The sequence below is a fragment of the Panthera tigris genome, chromosome C1 (assembly GCF_018350195.1).
Source record: "Panthera tigris isolate Pti1 chromosome C1, P.tigris_Pti1_mat1.1, whole genome shotgun sequence".
In the NCBI taxonomy this organism is placed as follows: domain Eukaryota; kingdom Metazoa; phylum Chordata; class Mammalia; order Carnivora; family Felidae; genus Panthera; species Panthera tigris.
In genome coordinates this window covers 66,758,288-66,786,076 of record NC_056667.1, presented here as the reverse complement: position 1 = coordinate 66,786,076, position 27,789 = coordinate 66,758,288, and positions in this window count along the sequence as shown.

Below are 27,789 nucleotides of genomic sequence, written 5' to 3'. Positions count from 1 at the left end.
TTTATCCTCTTGTGTATAGCATCCATATTTATAACAGTAGCAAGAAGTAAGTAATGTCATTATTTCACTGATGAAACAGAATAGCCAAATATATCTAGCTAAAATATGACAAAATTAAAATCTAAAGTCGAGATTTCCAACCAAACTGTCCATCCGTCCTCCCTCCCTTTCTTTCTTTCTTTCTTTCTTTCTTTCTTTCTTTCTTTCTTTCTTTCTTTCTTTCCTTCCTTCCTTCCTTCCTTCCTTCCTTCCTTCCTTCCTTCCTTCTTTCTAGGTTATTTATTTTGAGAGAGAGAAAGAGAGAGCAGCGGAGGGCCAGAGAGAGAGAGGGAGAGAGAGAATCCCAAGCAGGCTCTATGCTGATGCCGGGCTCCATCCCTCAAACCGTGAGATCATGACCTGAGCTGAAATCAAGAGTCAGCTGCTTAAATGACTGATCCACTCAGGCGCCTCTATATTTTCCTTTCTGAGACTCATCTATCAGTGTCAAGTCACATGGTCCCAAAGGCAGCCAGATCGAAAGACTTGCATTCCAATGTTATTCTTCAGGATAGCAGCAGTTTGAGAACTTCCCATTTGACTAAAAAACAATTAGGCTAAGTGTCCATATACTGGCAACTTAAATGTGGTTATAATAGGATACAAATTAAAACTAACACACTATAGAATATTTTGTTCTGACACTATCAGTGTAGACTATCATTATGAAATGAGTGAAGTCTGAGTAGCCATTCAGTTTGAAAACTGAGTTTAAAATTCATATTAGGGGTCAATCTGTGGTATCAGCACAAACTTCTTCCTTTTAAAATGCCTTCCTTATATCCAGCAAATCATTACCCCCCAAGTTTGAGGAAGGATGAAGAAATGGTAAACTAATTGAAGAATTAACACTTTATAGTAGAAGAACAATTCTAATAATAAATGAAGAAGCTGAAGAAAATTAAGTTGATGGATATGATTATTCATTAAAAAAAGTTTTTAACACTTATTTAGTTTTGAGAGACAGAGCAAGACAGAGCACGAGTGGGGGAGGGGCAGAGAGAGAGGGAGACATAGAATCCGAAGCAGGCTCCAGGTTCCAAGCTGTCAGGACAGAGCCTGACGTGGGGCTTGAACTCATGGACCACGAGATCATGACCTTAGCCAAAGTCAGATGCTCAACCGAGTCACCTAGGCACCCCAATTATTCATTTTTTAAAAGTCAGCATAATAGGGGCGCCTGGGTGGCGCAGTCGGTTAAGTGTCCGACTTCAGCCAGGTCACGATCTCGCGGTCCGTGAGTTCGAGCCCTGCGTCAGGCTCTGGGCTGACGGCTCGGAGCCTGGAGCCTGTTTCCGATTCTGTGTCTCCCTCTCTCTCTGCCCCTCCCCCGTTCATGCTCTGTCTCTCTCTGTCCCAAAAATAAAAAATAAAAAACGTTGAAAAAAAAAAAAAATTAAAAAAAAAAAAAAGTCAGCATAATAATGTATTCCTGTCTTACTATAGTAATTATTATTATTAAACTTAAAAAATAATTTTATCCATGAATGTAGGACTAATTTAAATAATTAATAATTGTTATAATTAATAATTGTTTTGAATTAATTGCATGAATTTCCATGAACTAAGAATTTATGACATAATGTGATGTTTCATTGAATGATTTTTTGAAATCACACACATGTGTAGTTTTATCAATGCCCATATATATATATATATATATATATACACACATGCCTTTAAACCATCCTCATAGGGAAAACCTGTGGCAGTAATTCAGAATTATCTATTAGCATCTTTAGCATATTTTTGTCTTTTGTTTTTCATTTTTAAGTAGGCTTCACTCCCAGCCCAGAGTCCAACCAATGTGGGGCTTGAGCTCATGACCCTGAGATCAAGAGCTGAGCTGAGATAAAGAGTCAGACACCCAACCAAGTGACCCACCCCCCTCAGGTACCCCAGTGTATTCAGCATATTAATCATAGTTTTAAATTCTTACTCTGATAATTGTAAAATCCTTGCCATGTCTAGTTCTGATGCTTGCTCTGTCTCTTCAGATTGTGGGGGCTTTTTGCCTTTTGGTATGTCTTGAAATTTTTTATTGATACCTGAACATGATGTTCTGGGTAAAAGGAACTGCTGTAAATAGAGCTTTAGTAAGGTGGTAAGGAGTGAAGGGAGCAAAAGCAGTTGCCAATTTTCCAACTGGGTCTCAGTCTTTTAGTGAGCCTATGTCCTTGGACAGTGAGCTGCTCAAATATTTCTCAGGTTTTCTTTTCTCGCTGCTTAGGTGGGATACTGTGGCTAGAGTGGGCTGGAGTAGATTTCTCTTCCCCCAGGTGAGTTAGGCTGTGCTCAAAACCCAGCAATTTAAACTCTGGTTAACCAATTTCCCTGGGGTCAGTCTTTGTTAAAACAGAGTGCTCTGGCATTTCAAAACTGTCCTTTTTCTCCTTCCCTAACTGGAAAAACAAAATATTTATCTTCGATATTTACTGTGGGAGACTGGTCAAGCTTCTGGAAGTAAGTTTCACAGTATTATGGGGAGACCGCTTTATGACCAGGTACCCCTGAAGTTTTTAACTCCCAGAGTTGTCCCAACTGAGGGCCCAACAATTTGTCAATAATAGTTCAGGGTCCGCTACCCTACCTGGTACAGGTTCCTGAAATGGTTTCAGTGAATCTCTGCTCAGTGAAGCTCTTTCTGTATTTGTTTTTATGTCTCTTTAAACTTGGGAACAGTGGTTTGCCCAGCATCTGCACCTCTCTTATGGATTCACAAGGAGTTCTTAAATTTTAAGCTGAATGCTTTTCACTTGTTAAAATAGAGTGGCAACTTCCAAGCTTCTAACATGTTGAACTAAAAACTGGAAGTCCAAAGTGTTCATTAACTTTAGGAAAAACTAAACAAAATAACAAAACTGAAAGTGTTTTGGAGACAAGTTAGTGGGAAATACATTTTGAACTACTTTGTGCTAGATACCTAACTCAGAAAAATGACTGTGACTGATTCACCATGAAACATTCTTAGAAGATAATGCACTTTTCTTTCTACTCAACCAAATAATTAATTTACTTGCCTCCAGAGTAAATCAACATATTCAGACAGGGATAAATAGTTGAGGGATCCAATAAGAAATCTTATGAATAAGGACAAATGTCTTCAAGTTATATTAGTGGCTTCTGATCATAACTAATTCTTTCTCTATAAATACACCATAGATTTTCCTCACCCTCCTAGATTGTCATATCAGCATGCAGATATGTGAGATACTATTTTTAGATTTTTATTCTTAAAATCTGAATTCAAGAGGAAAAACATCCTTGAAAATTAACTTTAAATGTAGAAAATGTTCTCTTTTTACTTTTATTGATAGTGTACATGTTTTCTACAAGAGTTTAGATGCTTGTGTATATGTACAACTTAAATAACAGAAATACCAACAAAATTTGCTGATTGTTTTTGCAAGATACTATACAAGTTAATAATAATATACTCTAAAGATATACTCCAAAGGACAAACTTTTGAATTTAGAATACTTTTTGTAAGAATGAAATAATTTGATATGTTTATTTCCCATTATTTATTATATATCTTGAGACAAGGAAACTTTCATAATTTTTGTTTGATTCTCACTGAAAGACGATCCTTCCCACAGAAAAAAGATTCTAAAGGTTGAGTTTGGTCTATATAGAAGAAGTAGACAAAGTTCACTTATTTGTATCAAAATAACTATTCCATAGTTGGCTTCTAAGGGGGTAATTATAATTTGTTTATTTGTTTAATTGAAAATATAAACTATAAAAATATATAAATAATAAATAATAAATAAATTGTAAATATAAAATATAAAAATGGGTATGGTGGAATATTTGAAAATGTGAGTCAGAGAACCAAATTGTTTCTAGGCTACACAAGTGAGAAAATATACTGTACTTATATAGAAAAGACCATTGGAAAGCACAGAAGCTTTTGAGAGTCAAAGATAAATATTATTTAAAAATTATTTGCATTATTAGAAATAAGTTATTGTTCATTCATGAAAAAATATCTGTTGATTATCTACCATGTGCCAATGTTCTATGAACTTGAGCTATGTAAACAAACAAACACAAGCACAAAAGTTATTCTCTTAATGCTTAAATTATAGCAGAGGGATACAAAATATAAAACAAAAACTAAAGTATAAACATAACAAATAAGTAAATCTTATGGTGCAGAAAGTACTGTTAAATGGAGGATTGAGAAAGAAAACAAGAGGAGAATGAAGTGACAGGGAGAAAGTTGCAATATCGTTTTATTTATTTATTTGTTTTTTTATTTATCTTTAATCTATTTATCTACTTATTCAGTTATTTATTTAAAGTAATCTCTCTGCCCAATGTGGGGTTCAAACTGATGACCTTGAGATCAAGAGCACATGCTGTACTGACTGTGCCAGCCACGTACCCCAGAAAGTTTCAGTTTTAAATAAATTATAAATAGGACCCTCAGATTAATGGGCCTCATAAATAAGATAACATTTTAACAAAGACTTCAAGAAGGTGAAGTGTTGGCTAAGTTCAGACAGAGGCCTTAAATGAGAAGTTGACTAGTAATAATTAAGGAATAGCAAGGAGGTCAGGTAGATAGAATGGAGAGAGCACAGAGGAGAATAATGGGAGATATCAGGGAGATTACATAGGCAAGATCAAGCAGAATTTATAGGCTGTTGTAAAGATTTTAGTCTCTGAAGATACAGACAGCTATTTGGAGCCCAGTATTGAAATGACCTGACATCTTTAAACAGCTGATGTGTTTAAAGCCACTTTGGTTGTTGTGTTGAGGGTATATGATAAAAGAGGCAAGGGTAGAGCCATTGATGGAGGCAGTGGGTTCCGGGAGCCAGCTCACCTGGGAGTTGATTTGCGTTGGTATTTTGAAATGGACCATGGTAGCAGTATTTACACCTATGAAATAGGCGTATGCTGTAAATTGTGTCTTCTAATTAGTCAATTTCATTACGCTGTTTTCATCATTTAAGGTACATGAAAGTTCTGTGGGGTACCTGGGTGGCTTAGTTGGTTGAGCATCCAACTCTTGATTTTGACCAAGGTTATCGTCTCACAGTTTCATGGCTTGGAGCCTCACGTTGGGCTTTGTGCTAGCAGCAGGGAGCCTACTTGGGATTCTCTTTCCCTCTCTTTCTTCCCCGTCCCCACTTGTATTCTTTCTGTCTCTCTAAATAAATACATAAACTTAAAAAATTTAAAAAAAGAACAGTTTTGTTTGTTCTCACTTTTCCATTTGAATTTTTTATCATAGATTAGCACACTGCTTAAGCAATTAATCCTTGGTTTCCATTGCTCTTTGGAATTGGGTATACTTACGAATGAATCAGTTTTAAATATTGCTTTGTGTTTGGAACAAACAATCTGAGTTGTCAATACAACAACTAATTAACTCCTGTACTTCCTTTTAATCAGATCTTTAATTTTACTAAGCCAGTCATGGCCATCTCACTTCCTTTGTTAATATCAATTTAGGAATAGGCACAACACAACAGTGTGACAAATTAGTCTAAGATCAAATTAGATCCATTATGTAATATATTCTCATATGTTGAGATGCAGAGGAAGAGATGGAATTGGATTTTTACTAGATGCTGTCCTATTTGAGAACTAGAAATGTTATAGCCACCTTGTACTGCAGACAGCTATCTTCAGTACCACGCTTCCATGTTAATATCAGACTGAAGAGATGAAAGGAATCTGGATCCCTCATAATGACTCTGATGAACTAAATCAAAGAAACTGTCTTTTCTTTCTCATTTATGTGAAGTAATAAATATGCCTTATGGTTTAAGTCAATATGAGTTGATGTCCTATTGATTGCCATTGAGAGTATCTTAACTAATATTAAGGCCTGAGCTTCAATAGCTGCTTCTGCCCTTATAAATCCTTTTTCTTTAGAATAAATATGTTACTCAAGTATCAAAACTGTCACTATTATTTGTGGTTCCTTCATTTATTCTTGGGTTTACTCCAAGGTTTAGAATGTGATATCAATTCTTCTAGAGGATCACACATATTTTAAGTAAGTGTATCAACACTATAATCGTTTTGGTTTTTTTTTTTTAATGAAACAATCTGCTACTGTAGTACCTACTTTTGTCTATCAGTATCCATCAAAATTCAGATTCTACTGGTATTCAAACAGAGTATATTGTGTCCTATTGTTACTTTGGTCTATTACGTTAAGTGTGCTTGTTTTTTGAGTTTAGTATTTTCATTCCAGCTTTACAGATGACAAAAGTAAGGCTCAAAGAGGTACCTAATGTAAAACAAAACAAAACAAACAACAACAACAACAACACACACACACACATACATACACACGAAAAAAAGGAGATACCTAATATATAATTCAGTATTGACTCATTAATAAAATAGAATACATAAATATGTCTAATGTGCACTAATGGATTTTAATTTAGTACTCACATATATTACTATGTAAATAATTAAAAAAAAATTTTTTTTAACCTTTATTTATTTTTGAGACAGAGAGAGACAGAGCATGAATGGGGGAGGGTCAGAGAGAGAGAGGGAGACACAGAATCCGAAACAGGCTCCAGGCTCTGAGCTGTCAGCACAGAGCCCGATGCGGGGCTTGAACTCACAGACTGCCAGATCACGACCTGAGCCGAAGTCGGACGCTTAACCGACTGAGCCACCCAGGCGCCCCTGTAAATAATTTTTTGTATAGCTATCTGTAATAGAGATATGTAAGCATAAGACTACATACACACATATACCTGTTCACTGACTTCCAAAGTTTGATACCATTAACACGTTAGTAAATATTCATTGATTAAACAGATATATAAAGTAAGAGGCTTGACGGTGTATTATTTTGATTCTATTAACATACTATAAATATAATCAGATTTGGTTTCCAGTTCCTTATTCTCAGTATCTCATTTTTAAATGTGCAGGAAGGAAATTTTAAACCATTAAAATTATTTTCGAGATAATAAAAATAATGGAAATGAGATTTCAGATAATTAAAAATGTGGAGAAGAAAACATAACATACTGTACAATTATAATAATTTTAGGTATATGTTTTTATGGAGAGATCCCGAAGATGATTTGCAGTAAAATTATTGGTCTTAGGGATTTGTAGCACTTCTCCATATTTTTGCCATATTCCTTTTATTATTGTCATTATTTAAAAACTATAAATATGGACTTAATATCTTATTGTAAATAATTTCCTAGTAACATTAGTCTTATACTCCTACAAATAATTGGCAAGGAAATTCTGTAAACTATTTTCCATTTACTACAAAAACAGCAACAAAGAAACCCAACAACTGAAGCGGTCGTGTGGTAGTTGTCTACATACTCAATGTGGAATGTAGTTTTTAGAGTTTTACTGTAAAATCTGAACAAAGTAATTGCCACATTAGATAATTCAAACCTCTAAATCCCTGCCAAAGTTTTCTACTCCCTGGAGATGATCTGTATAATCATTGTAATTCTTCACTCAGTCTCTTTATTTACACACTACCTTATTGATCCAATACTCTGGAAGATAGATTTCCAGAAAGTATGATTGTTGATATCTTATAAACTCTTTGAGATTATATTTATCCAGAATAAAGACCTATATCTGAAACGACAATGATGCCAAACTATATAAATTAGATACAAGGAAAATGAGAATAGAAAGATAAATACTATATTAATTTTCATGTTATCTTTTTCCTTCAGCCCCTGGATTTATTTACCTAAATTTTCCCAAGGTGGTCGAGTGTGGTCACTAATCAGTGTTTGTCAGGGATCAAGAAGCTCCAACCTTCTAAACTCTCCTAAGACCCTCTCCTTTTATTGAAACATAGCTACTTCCACAGAGGAGATGGTAATTCACCAGATTTCCAAATGGAAATGTGAAACAAACAAAATAAGAAAAAAACCTAATATAACTTTGAACATCCTCAGAAGTATTTGCTACCAATATTAATAGAGAACAGACATATATTTGTGTACTGTCAACAGATTTTAAGATTTTTAAGTACATGTTGCATTTCTGCTTACATTTCAATATGCTAATGATGAAGTTATGGAAGATATTGTAACAGAAAATAGTCAATTACCAATGGGTATTTATGATATACCTCGGGGTACCTGGGTGGCTCAGTTGGTTAAGCGACCGACTTGGGCTCAGGTCATGATCTCGCAATTCGTGAGTTTGAGCCCCACATCGGGCTCTGTGCTGACAGCTCAAAGCCTGGAGCCTGCTTCAGATTCTGTGTCTCCCTCTCTCTCTCCGGCCCTTCCCCTCTCTAGCTCTCTCTCTCTCTCTCTCTCTCTCTCAAAAATAAATAAACATTAAAAAAAATTATGATATACCTCTATGCTAAACAATGTGAATGAGTGTTTCCTCTCAGTATATAGTATATTTGTCCTCAAGGAGCGATATACTCTCCAAGTAGTGCTTAATATAGGCTGACTAGGTACAATGAATGGAAAAGAAGCTAACTCAGAATTTTGAAGACATACAAAACTGAACATAGTATGAGCTAAACACTCATTAAATACTATGAGTATTTAATATTACTTCTTTAAAATGATGAACAAGAGGGGTGCCTGGGTGGCTCAGTCAGTTAAGCGACAGACTTAAGCTCAGCTCATGATCTCACAGCTCATGAGTTCGAGCCCCGCGCTGGGCTCTGTGCTGACAGCTCGGGATTGACAGCCTGCTTGGGATGTTGTGTCTCCCTCTCTCTCTGCCCCTCCCCTACTCGCACTCTGTCTCTCAAAAATGAATAAACATTAACAAAAAATGATGAACAAGAAAGGGGATTCATAACTGAAAATATTTAATATGTGATATGAAATAATACATATATTACAAATTATATATTTAAGATACTTCCTTTAGAATAAACATTGGTGAAAGAAACCCCATACAAATTTTCGTTGTTATTCTCAAAACATGTATATTAAGTGTGGCAAATATATGGAGGGTATATTGACATTGCACAAGTTGGTTTGTTAGGATTATTTTGGCCGTGGCTAGAATGTGATTTAAAAAGGACCTGAGAACAAGCTTTGAATGATGTTCTGACTACATGTAATGACAGATAAAGATGACTCGAATCCATAAACACATTGTAACTAGATAAGCAGTATAGAAATTAGAGACCAATAATAGAAGTCTTTAAGATCAAACTTGATCTTACTATTTGCTATTTTTTATTCCTTTTACAGAATGTTTTATTTGTGAGCAAAGTATTATACAATCTAATGCCTTATTTAGGCATTAGATGGACTTCCTTTGTTTTCTCTGTTGATTTTACCAAGTTGCTATTGGTTTTGCCAAGGCATCGGCCTTCAGCATCAATGTGAACTGTGCCTAGATAGTTGATAAAAATCTAGGAGCGTGTGTCCCAGATACCCAGTTAATGATATTAAACAAAATACTTGGAGAAACATTGAAGAATAGTCCATATTATTTTAAGTATAAATGCCTTAGTCATATACATATAGACACATGTACAGATACATGTAAGTGTGTTTATTAACATATGCCAGTTTTCATAAAGATTATACAAGTATATGATTCTTTACAGATTGAAAAGTGGTTTAAAAAAACTTAGAATAAGACTATCAGTCATAATTCCCTCTGAAAGAATTAACTAGGGAAAATCAAAATAAGAACATATAAGATTTGAGAAACCCAAAGTTGAAGACCCCAAAGCCTTCCAGACATAAGGTCTCTATGTGTAACTTTATACCTAAGTTATAACAGTATTTACAAAAACTTGACAAACAAATGTATTCTATACTATTGGCAGAAGGTAAGCTCTTAATGTCTAATATTTAAATTTTTGCTCTATTTTGACTTTTATTTGAATATTCCACCATTTATACTTTTTAAATTTCAGAATATTTTCAACTCCGAGAAAGTTCAAAATTAAAAAAAAATTACCAATTCCACTGTTATGGTACTAATTTTGGTTACTTTCTCTGTATGGTCTTTTACATGTTTATTTTATATACTAGTGGTCATAATATATGTATCAGCTTTTTATCTTACTATATTTTTCCTTGTGGCATAAGATTGACTTTGCTGCATTGTGGCCTTCAAAATCATCACATTAAATAATTATTTATATAATGGCTTTATAGATTGATAATTAGCTCAAGTCACCAAGAACATGCCTGATCACATCTGATTCATTTAATCAAAGCAGAATCTGGCCCTGGGATGTATGAGGTGTAGAATATCTGGTAGAATATCTACGTCAAATTTAGTACGGCTTCTGTAAAATGTAACATGACTCAGGGATTAAAGATCTGGCTCTGGAGTCATAAGACATAGAGCTTTATTTTGACTTTGTGAATGTGGACCTAACATGTGTCTACAGGTTGGTATTGTACAACATGAAGTTGGAAAAAAAGCTTCCCTATGAGTATTTAATATTAATATGCATTATGGAACTGGGGTTTCAAGTGTAAACTCTTGAGTCACAGTTAGTTGGGTTTGTATATTGATTACTCTATTTGCTAGTTTTATTACACAATCCAGTGTGGATGAGTAATTTCAGCTGAGTCTCAGTTTTCTTATCTATAAGATCTCAATAATAAAATAACTAATACAGTGGAGTTCTGTCTTCATCAGGTGATATAACCTCTGTACAACAATGAGAGTGGCTGACACATGATAAAAGCACAATAGATTTTGGCGGTGATTGTATTCGTAATTGTAGTTGCAAAAGTAAAATTCAATAAATGTTGGTGTCTTAATATAGATTTTTTATATTTTTGACTTTTTTAATACTGCATAGGCATTTAAAAATTTCTACATTATCATCTTTTGGAGAATTGATTATGTCTTCAATTATTCCCATTTATATCATTGTGTGTTATCTGACAGATTTTTTAACAGTTACTTTTTATTGCATTCTTTTCTTCCATAGCTGCTGACAGAAGTGATTGCAGTGTGAGGTCAAATGAGGCAATAAAAATGAGTTGGGTATATTTTAATATACAATGGCTAAATTTACAGTAGAATTGTTTTTTAGTCCACATTTTAATTCATCATCTGCAACCTATTTATATAAGCAAACATGCATTGATTATGGAAATAGTAGCAAAAAATTAACCCGTCATCCTATTTCTAACAAACTGTTATGACTAATCTCACTCTTGTTTATAAGGCTTATAAGGCTTCATTATTCAATGCATATATTCATAGACTTGACTTTACGTCAGTTGATACATTCATGAGATGAAACCCAAAAAGATATCACAACTGCACCTACATGTTCACAGTAGAAAATGGATATTGCTGGGTATGTTGAATTCTGAATAATGATTTAAATAAATGCTGTCCTTCAAACTCTGGTGTGCATGCCCTCGGTCTCCAAGGAGATCAGCATTTACTAATCTTATACAAGTGTAATCCTTAGGCTACTGCTCAGTACCTCCAGGCAGAGTTTTGTGTTTCCTCCTCTGTGTTCTCCTCTCACCTTGTTCATAGCTCTGTCATAACACTGTCTGCAGTTTTTTTTGCTTTTATGTGTGCATCTTCCACTGGACTCTGGGTCCCTGGAGACCAGGTCCTGTCTCTTCATTTGTGTAACCTCAGGACCCAGCATGATGTCTCATTGGAAAATGAATACACATTGAATGAAGGACTGACCACTGAGATGACACATACAGAAGTCCTCTAATTAAGAACAGCTTAGGTTGAAAGCCTATTCATGTGCCTGAGCCTAAAGAAAAACTTTGTAAGAGATCAGTATGAGAACTGTAGCTATGATGGTATTGGTCTTGATGTTTTTGCTTATTTTAAATGATTTCTTTGTATATTTACACCTATATTTTTCCCTTTTATTATATATCCTACATGGAAAATAAAGCCTAAACCAAAACAAATAAAAACCTCTATGGTCAAACTAAAATAATCATGCTTAACTAAGTAGTGTCTTTTTTTTTTTGTTTTTTCAATGTAGTGAGCTGATTTGACTTGCCCTGAGGCTAAACTTATTTAAGTCTATAAAAGTTCTAAGGTTTAAAGTGTATAACCAGAGGTGAATCCTGTATTATCTGAAAACCTGATCGGGAAATGCAGTATTTCTTTTCATTATAATTAATTACTGTGAACGTAGGTGACAATATATTTATTGGTAGGTTTTTTACATTGTTAATGACCTGTGGGGCAGCTGAGGAAAAACACACACACACACACACACACACACACACACACACACACACACACACACGTCTGTAGGTAGTGGGTCTAATAAAGCATATAAAGTTAAATCAAATTCCATTTTCAAAATTATCATTTTTCTTCTAGTCTACATAAGAGACATTTTCAAAAGCAGACATATTTGGGACACATAGTTTAAAGCAACACTAGAGCAATAAAGAAGCCATAATGTGCTTTTATTACTTGAGTTTTTACAGTTTGGGGATAACTCGATCGTATTATCACCATTATTGAGTAAAACATGTAGCACTTTACCACGACAACAGGAACACCTGCTAGCAAAGCTGTTAAACTGTAAGTTTCCCTATTGCTCAATTCAACTAACAAGCTGCTTTAAACTGTCTCCTAATGTCTGTGTAACATCAGTATTTTTTTTTTTTTCTGTCCACTCTTAGGGCATATTGTAGAGAGCTATTCATCAATTATCAAAATTCTTTTTTTTTAATTATCCAGAGGAATGGGAAAATTGTAAGCTAGAAGATTTTAGCAGCAAAATCTCTGATACTTACTTTAGTATAAGTACATCATTAAACATATATACACACATATATATAATATATATATATATATATAATATATATGTATTTCGTATTCCTTTGGGAAACACATAAGGAATCATAAATCCAGTCAGAATCTATATTGAATGTTGCCAATATAATCTTTCTCTCATATAATATAACATATCACTAGTTTTGAAAATTGATGAGGTCTCTGAAATTACCCGGTAACCAATTATATCTTTGTTATTATCACATGTTGTATTATTATTAGTGCAGAGAATATTCCTACTGATATTCTGTTATATAAGGTTAAAAGTCAATGACTATTTTTCTTATGTTTAAAGTCTTTGCTATGTACTTTTCCATGTTTACTAGGTATGCACTGTAAAGTTGAAATGCAGTGTTTGCATACTGAGTAATTCCAAAATGTAAACTACATTCCTTAATATTAATGTGTTTTAAGTGACACCAGTTATGGATGTCTATGATTCATATTGCCGAGCTGTTCCCCTTCCCCAGAATGATGTACTGTCACTGTCCTATTCATTTTGAATGTTGTATTCATAAGGGTTTTGTGACTAGACATCACTGTAAATCAATGTTATTGGACTATATTTCCAAACAAAACATTTACAAAGACAGTCATCCCACGTTCTATACTCAGAGTACAACACTTGCATGAAGGTCAAATAAAGTCGACATCAACTTATGGATTAGTTTATTGAAAAAGCAAATGAAACCAACAATTTTTGGAATACCTTAATGAGAGGTTTAATATATTCATGCTTCACTCCTGAATTCCTAATAGCCTTAAGAGCTCTGCTAGAATTGTAAAACAAATAACATTAGGGGGATATCTAAGTACTTGAGGTTGTCTTTTCTGATGAAGCACAGGAAATATTCACAGCAGTGTTGGTTTATATTATGACTTTAGAAAGTGTGTGGTAATATTAACAATGTCACATTTTACTTCAAAATAAACAGGATTCATTTATTATCACTTATTACTTACTGAATTTGTTTTCATGGTTGATACACAGAACACAGTCTGTTTCAGTACAACAACCTGACCTACTTTCTAATGTTTTGCTTTGTTTTTCATGTTGGGAAGTCCCTTCGTTTGAAATAAATAGTACTTCTTCATTTTCTTTTTGCAACAACTTGGTGTGATGGAGGTTTTGGGTAGATCGTGGTTAACAAATATTCTCATGTAATGTTCTGTAAGTTTTCTTTTCTCTATTTTCATTTTCTCTATACATAGAACTTTAAAGGGAGGTCATATAGTCTGTAAAGAATATGCCCAAATCAGTAACCTATTACTGCATTACAATAAAGCATATAAGTGTGATTAAATAGAGAAAGGAAGTTTAGGTCTCTTGAGAGGTAAGAGTGATTGTTGAGTGAGGGATACTGAATCTAGATTATCTTGCATAGTGTGGGCTTTCCGTATATTAATTTAGATGTTTCTCTAAAGAGTAGAAGATAAATTTTTGTTAAAGGTGTTTAAATGAAAAATAAGGCTTTTCTTTGAGTAACTAGTAATATTTACATAAAAGAGTAGGAATGTTCTGAATTCCTGTTCTTCTTCATGTTGATGGGAAATTTGCAAGAGTGCAGAAAAAGATTTTTTATATGTACAGTGTAACAAACACCTAGCAATCAAGAGTCACCTTACTGTCATACGGAAAGTTTCTGTGAATAAAATGTATAAATTGTACAAATTAAATGTACAGTAATTTGGCAGGTAAAATAAATTAATTTTGCATAGAAAATTGCAGTGTGCTACAGGTAGGCTAATTTATCTTAAACCCAAGCCCATATTTTACACCATGATGACATCCATCCATTTTATATTCTGGTACAGCATTTAGTACAGGGAGTGCTACACTCGTTCATCAACTGGAACCCTAACTTCCTAATTAAGCTTCTTGTGGTGGTAGAGTGGGGGTGGGGTTATTCAAGAGTGACAGTGGCCATAGACATCAGAGCTTTAATTAAAGAGTGATAGATATGATTGTTCTGGTATACCTCACATTTTAAGATAAATTTGGTAAAGATATGATCTTAATTAATATTTGCTAGCCATAATTGTTGTAGTATTTAGGTTGTTGGCATATTCTGAAAAGTTTTATCACTTAATTTTGGATACTATTTGTGGGGGTGTAGTGGGAGTAGGGATAAGGAGGAGTAAATGAATAGCAAAAAAAGATCCCATTCCTTTGTGAACAATAGACCAATTGAAGAAATAAGGCTAATATGTCTATCTGCAGGTTTCTTTTAACCATATCACATCCTTTTCATTTTACACTTTTACAATTATCATAAGGATGCCATTCTTACAGTGTACTTTCTATCAGTTCATTGCTATGCAGCACAGCCACCTCTGGAAGGTAATGTTCACTTCACAAATGAAGAAAGCAAAGAATAAAGAGACCTGCTCTTTTGCCTAGGGTTACATTATAAGTTAGTGGCAAAATGTGTATTAAAATTCAGGTCTCCAGAGCCCCAGTGTTTTAATTAGCTTAATAATCCATGCTAACTTTCATGATTGTTAGGGCTTAGGCTTTGGTATTCTTTAACATTATTCTCAACACCTATGAAAAATGGCTGCCCTTCATAAGGTTAATGCAAACTATGAGTTACACCAATTATGCAAACCCTAATCTTTGTAACTTATCTACCCCCAGGGTGCTTAGTGCTGTGTGAGCTTGTATTTTTTTTTCTTAGTCAAAAGAGCTTTCACCCACTTCTATGAGCATTTTCCTTTTACACTATTAACAACAAAAACAAAACCATTAATTGAATGTTACCACATTTAAACTTATAATGAAGGTATAATTATCCTAACTGTATTAATAAAGAAATTAGTGTGACTTGTCCACGGCTGCATAGCTAATAAGAATTAGAATGGGAATTTAATTCTGAGACTTATTCGGAGTATCAGAACATATGATCTTTGTGTATAAGGTTGATTCTTTAAAGAAATAATGTGATACCTCTGAAAAAAAACAAACCAATAAAAGGATTTGAAAAAGTATACATGATGTCAAAGTTCTTCATATACAAAAGCTTCCCCTAGCCCCACGTACCCTTACTCATCATTTATATCCTACACTTTATTTATTTATTCCTTCATTTATTCAGTTAGTCATTTGACAAATACTGAGCTAATTGCTAGGGGCATAAAGCCAAGAAAAATGATTTTAAATTGTGATATTATAGTTTTTAAAAATGGCTAAAATAGATAATACATTAAAGGGAATTGATTCTAGATGGAAAGGTCAAAATATTATTATATCATATTATATTGTATTATATTATATATTTTTAAACTAGGTGTTAAAGGAAGAGCTGTAACTACTGTATCAAGGGTGAAAGATAAATATTCCCTCAGGGACAAATATAGACAAAAATCTTCATTCATCCTTGAGTTTATACTGGAGGAGGAGATAAACAATAAACAAAATAAATAAGTAAAAGATGTTGTATGTTACAAAAAGAGGAGTACTGAGGAATTCAAAAGGAAAGAGATGTGGGGAGTCATTATTTTAGGTAGGATGTTATACAAAGTCTCACTAAGAAAGGGACATAAGTAAAGAATGAAAAGCAATGATGTATAAAGTCAAGCAGGTCTCTAGGAGAAGATGTCCCTTACAGAGGGACGAGTAGATGCAAAGGCCCTGAGGTGGAAGTATACTTGGTGTTATAAAGAAGCCAGTAAAGCATTTTAAGTGAGTTTGTGGAAGTACCTGATTAGTATTAATTTTAGAAAGATAACTTTTGTGGGATTTGGAGAACAGAAGGGAAAACTCAAAAAGGAATAGGAGTATAATTAAGATGGTTTTATATAATTCAAGATGAAAAATTATCTGAACAAGGATGGTGACATTGGAGCTACGTTATACTTTGGAGGTGGAATAACAGGACATACTTTATGATTAGTTACAATGAGAGAGAAAAGAGAAAATACCAATAACTACTGATTTTCCACTGATGGGTGGGGGACCTTTTACTGAATAAGGGAAGATGTGACATTGAGGAAGTAACAAAGTGTTCTCTTCACCCCTGTGCTATCTGAGACGTCTGTAAAATTTTAAGAGGAAATTTCAAGTAGACATCAGGGGTCTGACATATAAATTTGTATTTCATCAAAATGATATATAATTAAATTCATTGGCTCTCCATTTCTGACAACTCTACTTAGCACAAGCTTAAAAATATGTAACTATAAGTTAAACTTTCATGTGAAATTCTAAGGATTGTTAAACTAGTTTCCTTTACAAGCATATCATTGTCCCTCATCTCAAATACATTCACAAAGGAGATAATTGTATCAGTAGCTCAAACGTTTTTTATCTAAATATCAATATAGCTGCCAACAGAATTTGAGCTGAAATATCACAGAAACCAACAAAAATTGAAAACTAATAGTAACTTTCATTATTTAAGTCCTATCTGGCTTTGACTTGATTACTAGGCTCCATATATTTTCCAAGGAATACCATCTTGAACTCACTGACAAGCATAATCTGAAGTTCAAATAAGATGACAATATAGGAGATTGTTTGAATGACATGAAGACATATTAAAGGTTACAACTTAGAACTGCCTCCTTGAAACCTGAAGATGTGTTTTGTTTGTCAGGTGCAGTGTTTAAAACACTATGCATTGGATGTCATTAGATGGGCTGTGCTCTTTCTGATTGGTCTCGGATGCCCCCACTTCCTACTGTCTTGACCACTATGCTGTTTGCTTGTCCTTGGCGTGATTTCACATTGTTAACCTGCTACACAACATCTATTTACCTTTATGTTAAGACTAAGTGGCAAAGTACCATGCATATCAATTATTTGAAATGATCCCTGATACAGTTGCTTTTGTTGAATTCTACTGTGGTGTGTTTCCATCAGTCTGTGCTGAAAACATGTTATGAGAAATACACCTATGGATCCTATCATGGTGTTCATTGTCAGAATGTTGTTGAGGATGTTATACATTACAGCATGCAGCATTTCTTTTAGGAAGTGATAATCAAAAACTTTATTTCTAATATTATCAAACAAAACTATTGTTCTAATTGATTGGCTCATGTTTATCCCAGGATAGCATTATTTTAAGAACTGATTTCAATGTGTAGTTCCCACCGGTTGTTTGAAAACTTAGGTCATTGTGACATAGTAGAAAATATATATTTTGGTCTCTGTCCTCCGTTCCTGGCACAGAGCTCCTAAAATCCTAATAATGCACTAAATGATAAGAACACTAAAAGAGTCTTTTGTTCTAATATTTGATCTCTGACCATGGTTTCTGACACTTAACTCCTAAATCCCTTGAAATTTCCTGGATGATAAGAATATTTTTTGTTCAGATAAGGTGACTCTTAGTGGGCTTCTAGGTAGATTCCTAATGGGCGCTGAAATGGGCACTATCTTACCAGAAAGATAAACCATAATTAGAAGCTTGGAACTTTCAGCCCTACCTCCCATCACCTGGGAAGGGGAAAGGTGCTGGAGACTGAGTCAGTGGTTGATCATGACTATGTGATTGCAGTCTCTATAAAAATCCTAAGAGTATAAGAATCCCAAGATTCCAAGTAGGTGAACACATTCATGTGCCAGGAGGGTAGTGTACCCCAAAGCTATGGTGACAGAGGCCCCATGCTTTATTGGTTTATTACATTAATAAACCAGTAGCTTAACTATTTCTCTGAGTTCTGTGAGCTGTTATAGCAAATGATGAAACCCAAAGAGGGGGGTCATGAAAACCTCCAGTGTATAGCCGGTCACTCAGGAGCACCGATGGCGACCTGAAGCTTGTGACTAACATCTGAGGCAGTGGGGGTGGTAGTCTTGTCAGCCTGAGCATGTTAACCTGAGAGGTCTGCACTAACTTTGGTTAGTGTCACATTGAATTGTAGGACACCCAGCTGGCGTTTCAGAGCATGGCTTGACGCTCGGCCATGGTTAGAAGTGAAGTGGGGTGGTAGTCATGTGAGAGTCAAGGAGACACCTGGGGGAGTTTTCCAAGACAGGCAGGATAACAAATGCTGGAACTCTGTGATAGGCGGCATTCCAACATGGTCTCCAGTGACCCTCATCCTTACATGCTTTCCTTACATGCTTGAATGTGGGGGGATCCTGGAGAGATGAGATTTTGCAGGTGTCACTAAGGTCCCAAATTAATTGATCTTAAGATAGGGAGATTATCTGAGCGGGCCTGACCTACTCATAGGAGCCTTTTAAATATGTATCTAGAGGCTGGAGACAGAGGAAGTCAAAGATCCAAGGAGAAGAGGGATTCAATTTGCTGTATATTTTCTGTTCTGGCTATCAAGATAGGGCTATTGGCAAGGAATATGGGTGGGCTCTATGAGCTGAGAGTAGTCACCAACACAACAGGAAAATGGGAACCTTGGTTCTACAGTTGCAAGAAACTAAAATTGTCCAAAAAGTAAGAGTTTGGAAAATCATCCTTCCCCTGGAGACTCTAGGATATATTTTTTAAGGTTATTTATTTATTTTGAGAGAGAAACAGAGAGGGGGTGGTGAGGAGCAGGGAGGGAGAGGGAGAGAGAGAATCCCAAACAGGCTCTGCACTGTCAGCACAGAGCCTGATGTGGGGCTTGAACCCACAAACCATGAGATCATGACCTGAGTTGAAATCAAGAGACAGTTAACCAACTGAGCCACTCAGATGCCCCTAGAGAGTCCAGATTTTAACAGAACCACTTTGCTATTGCCTTGTAAAACCCAAGCAGAAACCTAGCCACCCTGTGCTTGGGCTTCTGTACTAAGGAAGTGTGAACTGATGAGTGAGTGTTGTTTTAAGTCACTTAAGTTTGTAATAATTTCTTATGCAGCAATAGAAAGCAAATACAGACCGTTATATCAAGAACTGTGAGGGGGCTGAAATTTTACTCTGCTTGCAACTCAAATGTAACTTGCCACAGTTTCCTGCATGTAGGTAGGAGACATGAGACTCCTGGACCGCAGACAGATGGCGTTAGTACTTGCAGTGATAGCAAGGCCAGAAGTGTCAGTATTTGTGCTGATTGCTTGAACCTCAATTCCCACAGGGCAATGCAGAGAGGGTCAGATGATTGGGTCTCTCTGTACATGCACTGGGTTCTGTTACAGGAAAAGAACTCTCAGCACAGGAAACAAAAATCTTTTATAATGGGCAGTCAGCCTACTTGACCTTTGCCCAGCATGAGACATTATCTTTATTAAACTGGGTAGTACATAAACCTGGCCTTTGCTCCCAAGGGAGACACTATCTCTATTTTCTAAGGCCTCTTCCTATACAAAATCTATCAGTGATGAGCAGAAACAGGAAGATTGTCTCCCAGTATCTTCTACTTACAGGTTCCTTATTGAATGGAGGCAGTTATCATTAATAATAAAGCATGCATTCCTGAAGTATTGAGATGCAGTGAAGAATATTTATCAACACAGTACCATAGGGAGACATCTCCAAACTATTAAACTTCAAATTGTATATAAAACAAATTTACTATCCTGGCTGAAAATTATATTTATAATCTATTCTTTGCATGTATGTATCAGTGTATAACATTTTTTCTTATGTTTTTTTCTTGTTTATTTATTTATTTTGAGAGAGAGAGAAAGAGAGACCGAGCACGAGCAGGGGAAAGATAGAGGAGGAGACAGAAAATCTCAAGCAGACTCCACATTGTCAGGGGTTCAAATTCATGACCTGCTCCGAAATCAAGAGCCAGACACTTAACTGACTGAGCCACCCAGGAGCCCCTCAATATATAGCGTTTTAAAAATATTCTTATCCATGTTTATGTTCTTTGTTTTTTTCTCTTTCTTGCCTCACTATTTCTAATTTATATCACAGTTTTATATTTTCTGAATCCTTAAACAAAATTTTAAGAATTGTGTTTAGGCAAAGTTAACTAAAACAGAATAATTTGATAACAAATTGCCAAGCAGAAAATATATTTTTGTAGTTTTCCCACGACAGTATATATTGCAAGGAATGTGATTGGCTATGGCGTTAGGCTCATTAGACTGGATTAATTGCAGTTCCTAATAGCTTTGCAGGATATAGAACGCTCTGAATGCAATCGTTTGGAAAATACTAGATAGTTTTAATATTGCCAGGGTTAATTTCATATTGCTGAATAACCTCTGACTCTGAGCAAGGTTCATACACACACAACATGTAACTTGAAGAAGAGATGCTCTTTCCATGCTGATTCGGCAAACTATTTCCAAGCCACTAGACCAATTGCTATGGGAAGAAATCAGGCCTATTGACATAGTCCTAAATTCTTGTCTATCCAGGTGTTGGGGCACCTGCGTGGCTCAAAGGTTAAACGTGGGACTCTTGATTTCAGCTCAGGTCATGATCTCACGGTTTGTGAGATCGAACCCCCTCATCAAGCTCTGCACTGAGAGCTTGGAGCCTGCTTGGGATGAGGTAAAAATTTTATTATGTATTATTTTTTTCTAAAAATGTTTTTATTTCTCTCTTCCTCTCCCTCTCCCCACTCATGTTCTATGTCTCTCATAAACAAACAAACGATCTAAAGAAAAAAAAAAAAAGATGAAATTAGCTGATAGACCAAGCAGAGACACATTCTGGATCTGGGGCGGGGTCAATCCCATTCATAGTTCACTGGCTGCTGAGTAGGGAGAGGAAGTGAAGTTGAAGCAATGCTCTGTCACAATATACATGACTGCCACTTGAACCAAAGCAGAGGTAATTAACCCTATATAATAGGATAAGAAAGGGAGGGGAAAAAATGTGATTAATTTGGCAAAAATGTGACTACTCATAGTAAGTGGCAATGTCAGATTTTTAGGCCAGATTTTCTGACCTTCGGTCTGTTGCTCTTGTCCCTATTTTCTACTCTCGCAACATGTTGAGTGAATTCATCTGAACTGTTACTGAAAGCAGGGTTTGAAAGATGGAAAAAGGAGTTGCAAGCAGAAGAAAATCCTTTTTCTTTGCAGGAAAATACACACACACACACACACACACACACACACACACACACACACACACTTTGAAAGAGGAAAACACCTAGAAACAGGAGCCCTGGGTTGGATTTTGTAAGACAATATTTGACTTCTACAAAAATTTGCCTAGGTCAGGACCTTCAAGTACTCAGGAGCCAGTAGCTCAGTGGTAGATTGCAAAATCTGTGCCATGAGAGCACTTTTGCAGATTCACTATCCCACTGTGACTCTTCCCAGAACAGCTCAGACTAAAACAAAGAAAACAAATTCCCATAAAAACCTAACTAAAAGGTCACAGAAAGGAGAGGCAGAACTCATTAATTTTTTTCAGGGCCTGAGGGTTCATTCTTTAAAATCTGTGCCACATTGGCACGTGCGGTTCGCATGATGATTTTCTTTTGTATCAAAGCACACCCACTCCAGGTTGCAATACCCTGTTGCCTGCTGCCCTTTGGTTCCAGGTCCTGGGCTTAGCTGAGGCTGCCTTGGAAATACAGGTTCACATTTCTTTGTGAACCATCTAAGATGGGCCTGCCTCAAGACAGATTTTATTCCTTAAATAGTCTTAGAGTAGTTTATTTTCTGTCTGAACTGTGTACAAATGAGCTGAAACAATAATATCTACATTGTTAAATAACTATTTCTGAGGACCACTCTTTTTAATGCAGAGATAGAGAGGTGCCATTTTCCCTGGGGGGAGGGGGCAGAGAGGTATAAAATTAAAAGACAGTAAATAATAGTCCCTAATTTTGAACCCATAAGTTCAAGAGTTGATGTAAGACAGAGAAGTTTGAAAATATATTTAACCTGCTTAAAATCATTCTTCTTTCCCTGTTCTCTACCAAGAAACAAGATGACGAGCTGGAGAGGAAGAGTTCAATGCCTGTTAACTGTTCATCACTGCCCATGTTCCACTCTGTATTGGAAATCTCCTTAAGTTTTAGAAACAGAGTAGAGAGATCCAGACATAGCTGTTCCCAATTTTATTTTTTTAAGAAATAATCTCTAGTTAAAAAAGTCAATTATTTCTTGACATGTGAATATTTATACACTTATAAAAATCTTTACAAGGTAAACGCACGTATTACTATAGTCATATATTTGTGTTAAATAATACACATAAAAAAGCCATGAAATTAAGATAGATGAGATAAAGATGAGATAAAAACATTTTTAGAAAATGTTCTGTTCTATTTATAGCAGTATTAAAAACTTCTAAAAATTTTATTAAAATTATTTGGTGCTCTCAGCGTGATTAAATATGCAGAAGCAGCATCATAAATATCTTGATTTAAAACTCCATCCTAGAAAATGATTTGCAGATCTAAGTTCTCTTTATTGAAATACTGTCTATTGGTTTAATGAGTGTCATTTGCAAAAGTCAAGTGGTAAAAATTCATAGATCCAAATAGACGAAATACATGTTGCCTGCATTTACTAAATCTTGAAACTCATGTTTTAATCCTACCCACTAATAATGCAAATATTTTGTTGAAATCAGATGTTAGGTTTTGAGCTTCCTTGATATTCGTCAGTTGTTCTTTTGAGTAGAAAGCACAGTATTTTTATAAAATATGCTCAAAGGCAGTCACAGAAATTCATTTGGAAGATTTATAAATCAGAATAGACAATAAGAATTCTAAGTTTTTAAAGCATACTGATATGAGAATTTGTATAGGTGACACTTTGTTTTCAGCAACAAATTTATCTGAAGATGGGTATGTTTTAAAACAGCCCTTTCACAACGTTCCCTTTATAGAAGGAGGTTCTTTGAAAAGTAACTACATTTTTACTCATTGTTAAAATGTGGCACTTTTGGAATATTTATTCTTATAAAGGAAAAAATATGTAACTCATCGTTATCTTTGACAACTACTTAAGTGCATTCTTAATGACATGTGAACCATCTCTGTGTGGTATGCAAGGTTTTCCTTCAAAAGATCTGCTATTTTTCAAAATATTTAGAGATTCTTCTGTTTAGATAATATAGTCTATGTGTTCGCATTTTAAAAAATGCAATATCTCATAATATACCAACACATAACAAAGGAGTGAAGATGTCTCTGCTCACCTAGGTGGAGTTCCCATTCTTTCCTTAGTATGTGACAAGGAATCAGTTCATGTACTGTCACTAAGGATGGCTCATATGTCTTTTTGTTTGTTTGTTTGTTTTTCCTGTACCTCAATTATATCCTCTCATGTACCGGGTGTATACAATTCTTTTGAACCAAATCTTTTGAACCAATTCTTTTGCCTAGTTGTTTTGAACTTGTTTACTTTGTGATAATTCTTTATTTGCAAGAAATGTTGCAGAGATAGTACAGAATTTCCATATATCCTTCACCCAATTTCCTTAATGTTAACAACTTACACAATCATGTTACATCTGTCAAAACTATGAAGGTAAAGTTGGTACAGTGCTATTGACTAAATACAGATTTTACACGGATATCATGCATTTTTCCACTAATGTCCTCTTCCTAAGGATCCAGTCCATGGTACTGTAATTGCTTAGTGGTCATATTGCTTTAGTCTCCTCTGGTCTATGATAGTTTGTCAAGTTTGCCTTTTTTTTTTTTTTTTTTTTTTAAATAACCTTGACAGTTTTGAGGACTAATGATTTTGTAGAATATTCTTCAATTTGGTTTATCTGATGGTTTCTCATGGGTATTGAGAAGAATACCATGGAGAAGAGTTGCCCTTTTCATCATATCATGATACAGAATATCAATATGACTTATCCTTAGTTGTTAACCTCCATCAATCGTTTGGGCGGGGGTGGGTGGGTGGTGGTACTTGAGATGTTTTTTCACTATAAAGTTATTTTTTCCCTTTATTTTTGGAAGATAACCAGAAAGTCCAGTTTATACACAAATACACAAAGAGAAGAACGTACTTCACTTTTTTTTTTTAATTTAAGTTGTTTTATCTTAATTCTGGTATTGTTAACGTATAGTGTTATATTAGTTTCAGGTGTATAATACAGTGATCCAATAATTCTATACATTGCTCAGTGCTTATCGTGTTGAGTGTCCTCAATCCCCGTTACCTAATTCACCCATCCCCCCTCACACCTTCCATCTGGTAACCATCAGTTTGTTCTCTATAGTTGAGTCTGTTTCTTAGTTTGCATCTCTCTCTCTCTCTTTTTCCTATTTCTCATTTGTATTGTGTCTTAGATTCCACATATGAATAAAATCATATGGTATTTATTTTTCCCTGACTTACTTCATTTAGCATTATACTCTCTAGCTCCATCAATGATATTGCAAATGGCAAGATTTCATTATTTTTTATGACTAAATAATGTTCTAATATATTCTAATATATCACATCTTCTTTATTCATCTATCAATGGACACTTGGGCTTCTTCCATAGTTTGGCTATTGTAAATAATGCTGCAATAAACAAAGGGGTGCATGTATCCCTTGAATTTATGTTTTTGTGTTTTTTGGATAAATACCCAGGAGTGTGATTGCTGGATTGTGTTAAAAGTTCTACTTTTAAGTTTTTGAGGAAACTTTATACTGTTTTCCACGGTGGCTGCACCAGATTGCATTCCACCATAGTGTACTAGGGTTCCTTTTTTTTTTTTCTATATCCTAACCAACACTTATTTCTTGTTTGTGATTTTAGTCATCGTGACAGGTGTGAGGTGATATCTCATTGTAGTTTTGATATGCATTTTCCTGATGATGAGTGATATTGAGCATCTTTCCATGTGTCTATTGGCCATCTTTATGTTTTCTTTGGAGAAATGTCTGTTCATGTGTTCTTACCATGTTTTAATTGGATTACTTGTTTTTTGGGTGTTGAGTTGTATCAGTTCTTTATATACTTTGGATGCTAACCCTTTATCAGGTATGTCATTTGCAAATATCTTCTCGCATTCAGTGGGTTGTCTTTTAGTTTTTCTGATTGTTTGCTTTGCTGTGTAGAAGGGTTTTTGTTTGTTTGTTCATTTTTTGATATAGTTCCAATAGTTTATTTTTGCTTTTGTTTCCCTTGTCTCAAGTGATACTTCTAGAAAAATGTTGTTACAGCCAGTGTCAGGGAAATACTGTCTGTGCCCTCTTCCAGGATTTTCATAGTTTCAGGTCTCACATTTAGGTCTTTAATCCATTTTGAATTTATTTTGAAATTCAAATATGTAAGAAAGTGGTGTAATTTCTTTCCTTTTCATGTAGCTGTTCAGTTTTCCCAACACCATTTATTGAAGAGACTGTCTTTTTTCCCATTGTATATTCTTGCCTCCTTTTTCGAAGATTAATTGACCATGCAATTGGGGGTTTATTTCTCGGCTTTCTATTCTGTTCCATTGATCTATGTGTCTCTTTTTTGTGCCAGTACCATACTGTTTTGATTACTATAGCTTTGTAATATAACTTGAAGTTCGGAATTATGATACCTCCAGTTTTGTTCTTTTTCAAAATTGTTTTGGCTATTCAAGGTCCTTTGTGGTTCCATACAAATTTTAGAATTCTTTGTGCTAGTTCTGTGAAAAATTCTGTTGGTATTTTGAGAGGGACTGCATTAAATGTGTAGACTGCTGTGAGTAGTGTATATATTTTAACAATGTTTATTCTTCCAATTCATGAGCATGGGATGTTTCCCCATTTATTTGTCATCTGCAGTTTCTTTCATTAATATTTTATAGTTTTAAGAGTACAGGTCTTTCACCTCTTTGGTTTAGTTTATTCCTAGGTATTTTATTATATTTGATGCAATAATTTGGGTTATTTTCTTAATTTCTCTTTCTACTGTTTCATTATTAGCATATAGAAATGCAATTGATTTCTGTAGATTGATTTTGTCCTACAACATTTACTGAGTTCATATATGAGTTCTACTAGTTTTTTGGTGGATTCTTGAGCATTTTCTATATTTGGTATCATGTCTTCTGTAAATAGTGAAAGTTTGTCTTCTTCCTTACCAATTTGGATGCCTTTTTTTCTTTTTGTTGTCTGGTTGCTGTGGCTAGGACTTCCAGTACTATGTTGAATAAAAGTGGTGAGAGTGAACATCCTTGTCGTGTTCCTGAACTTAGGGGGAAAGCTCTCATTTTTTTCCTCATTGAGTATGTTAGCTAGGGGTTTTCATACATGATCTTCCGAGATATGTTCCCTCTAAACCTACTTTGTTGAGGGTTTTTATCATAAATGGATGTTGTACTTTGTCAAGTGCTTTTTCTGTATCTACTGAAATGATCATAAGGTTTTTATCCTTTGTCTTACTGATGTGATTGTATCACGTTGATTGATTTGCAAATATTGAACCACCCTTGCATCCTGGGAATAAATTCCACTTGATCGTGGTGAATGATTTTTTTTAATGTATTGTTGGATTCATTTTGCTAGAATTTTATTGAGGATTTTTGCATCCATCTTTATCAGAGATATTGGCCTGCATTTCTCTTATATAAGCATTCTTCACTTTGAAAACAAGAGGACCCAAGTTAGTAATTTGAGTGTTTTGTGAGGGAATCCCAAAGTTCCTTTGGCTCTCAAGTGGGATACTGTTAACATTTGATAGAGAAAGCAAGCCAACACGTTCTTCATGGAGGCCTCATAAAAGTTAGGAGGGAATGTGCCCTTGGATATACCTTATACCTCCCCCCAACCATGATGGAATAAGCACATCAGTGAAATATAAGTGGATTAACTCTAACAGAGTTAGCCAACTAAAAGCCATAATTAAGCCCACAAATATCTCAGATACCACTTCATTATTCTGCAAATGGCCTGATAAGATAACATTAAAATGGAAGAAAAGGAGAAATGAGACAGGAAGACAAAGATGATATTCGTATATATTCAATCTAAATTCTGAAATGACATCATCTCAGTATTTCTCTAGGGAGAAAAAGACACATTGGAGATAGAATTTTAATACTAAATGCCATTATGGTGTAAGGCAATAACGACTGGGAAATGACTGGATTGAGCCATGAGAAATCAGAATTGAGTAGATCAAATTTTCTGTTATCATACAATGATGGGAATAAGCTCATGCTAGAAATTAAATTGAATTACATTAAAAAAAAAAAAAAAG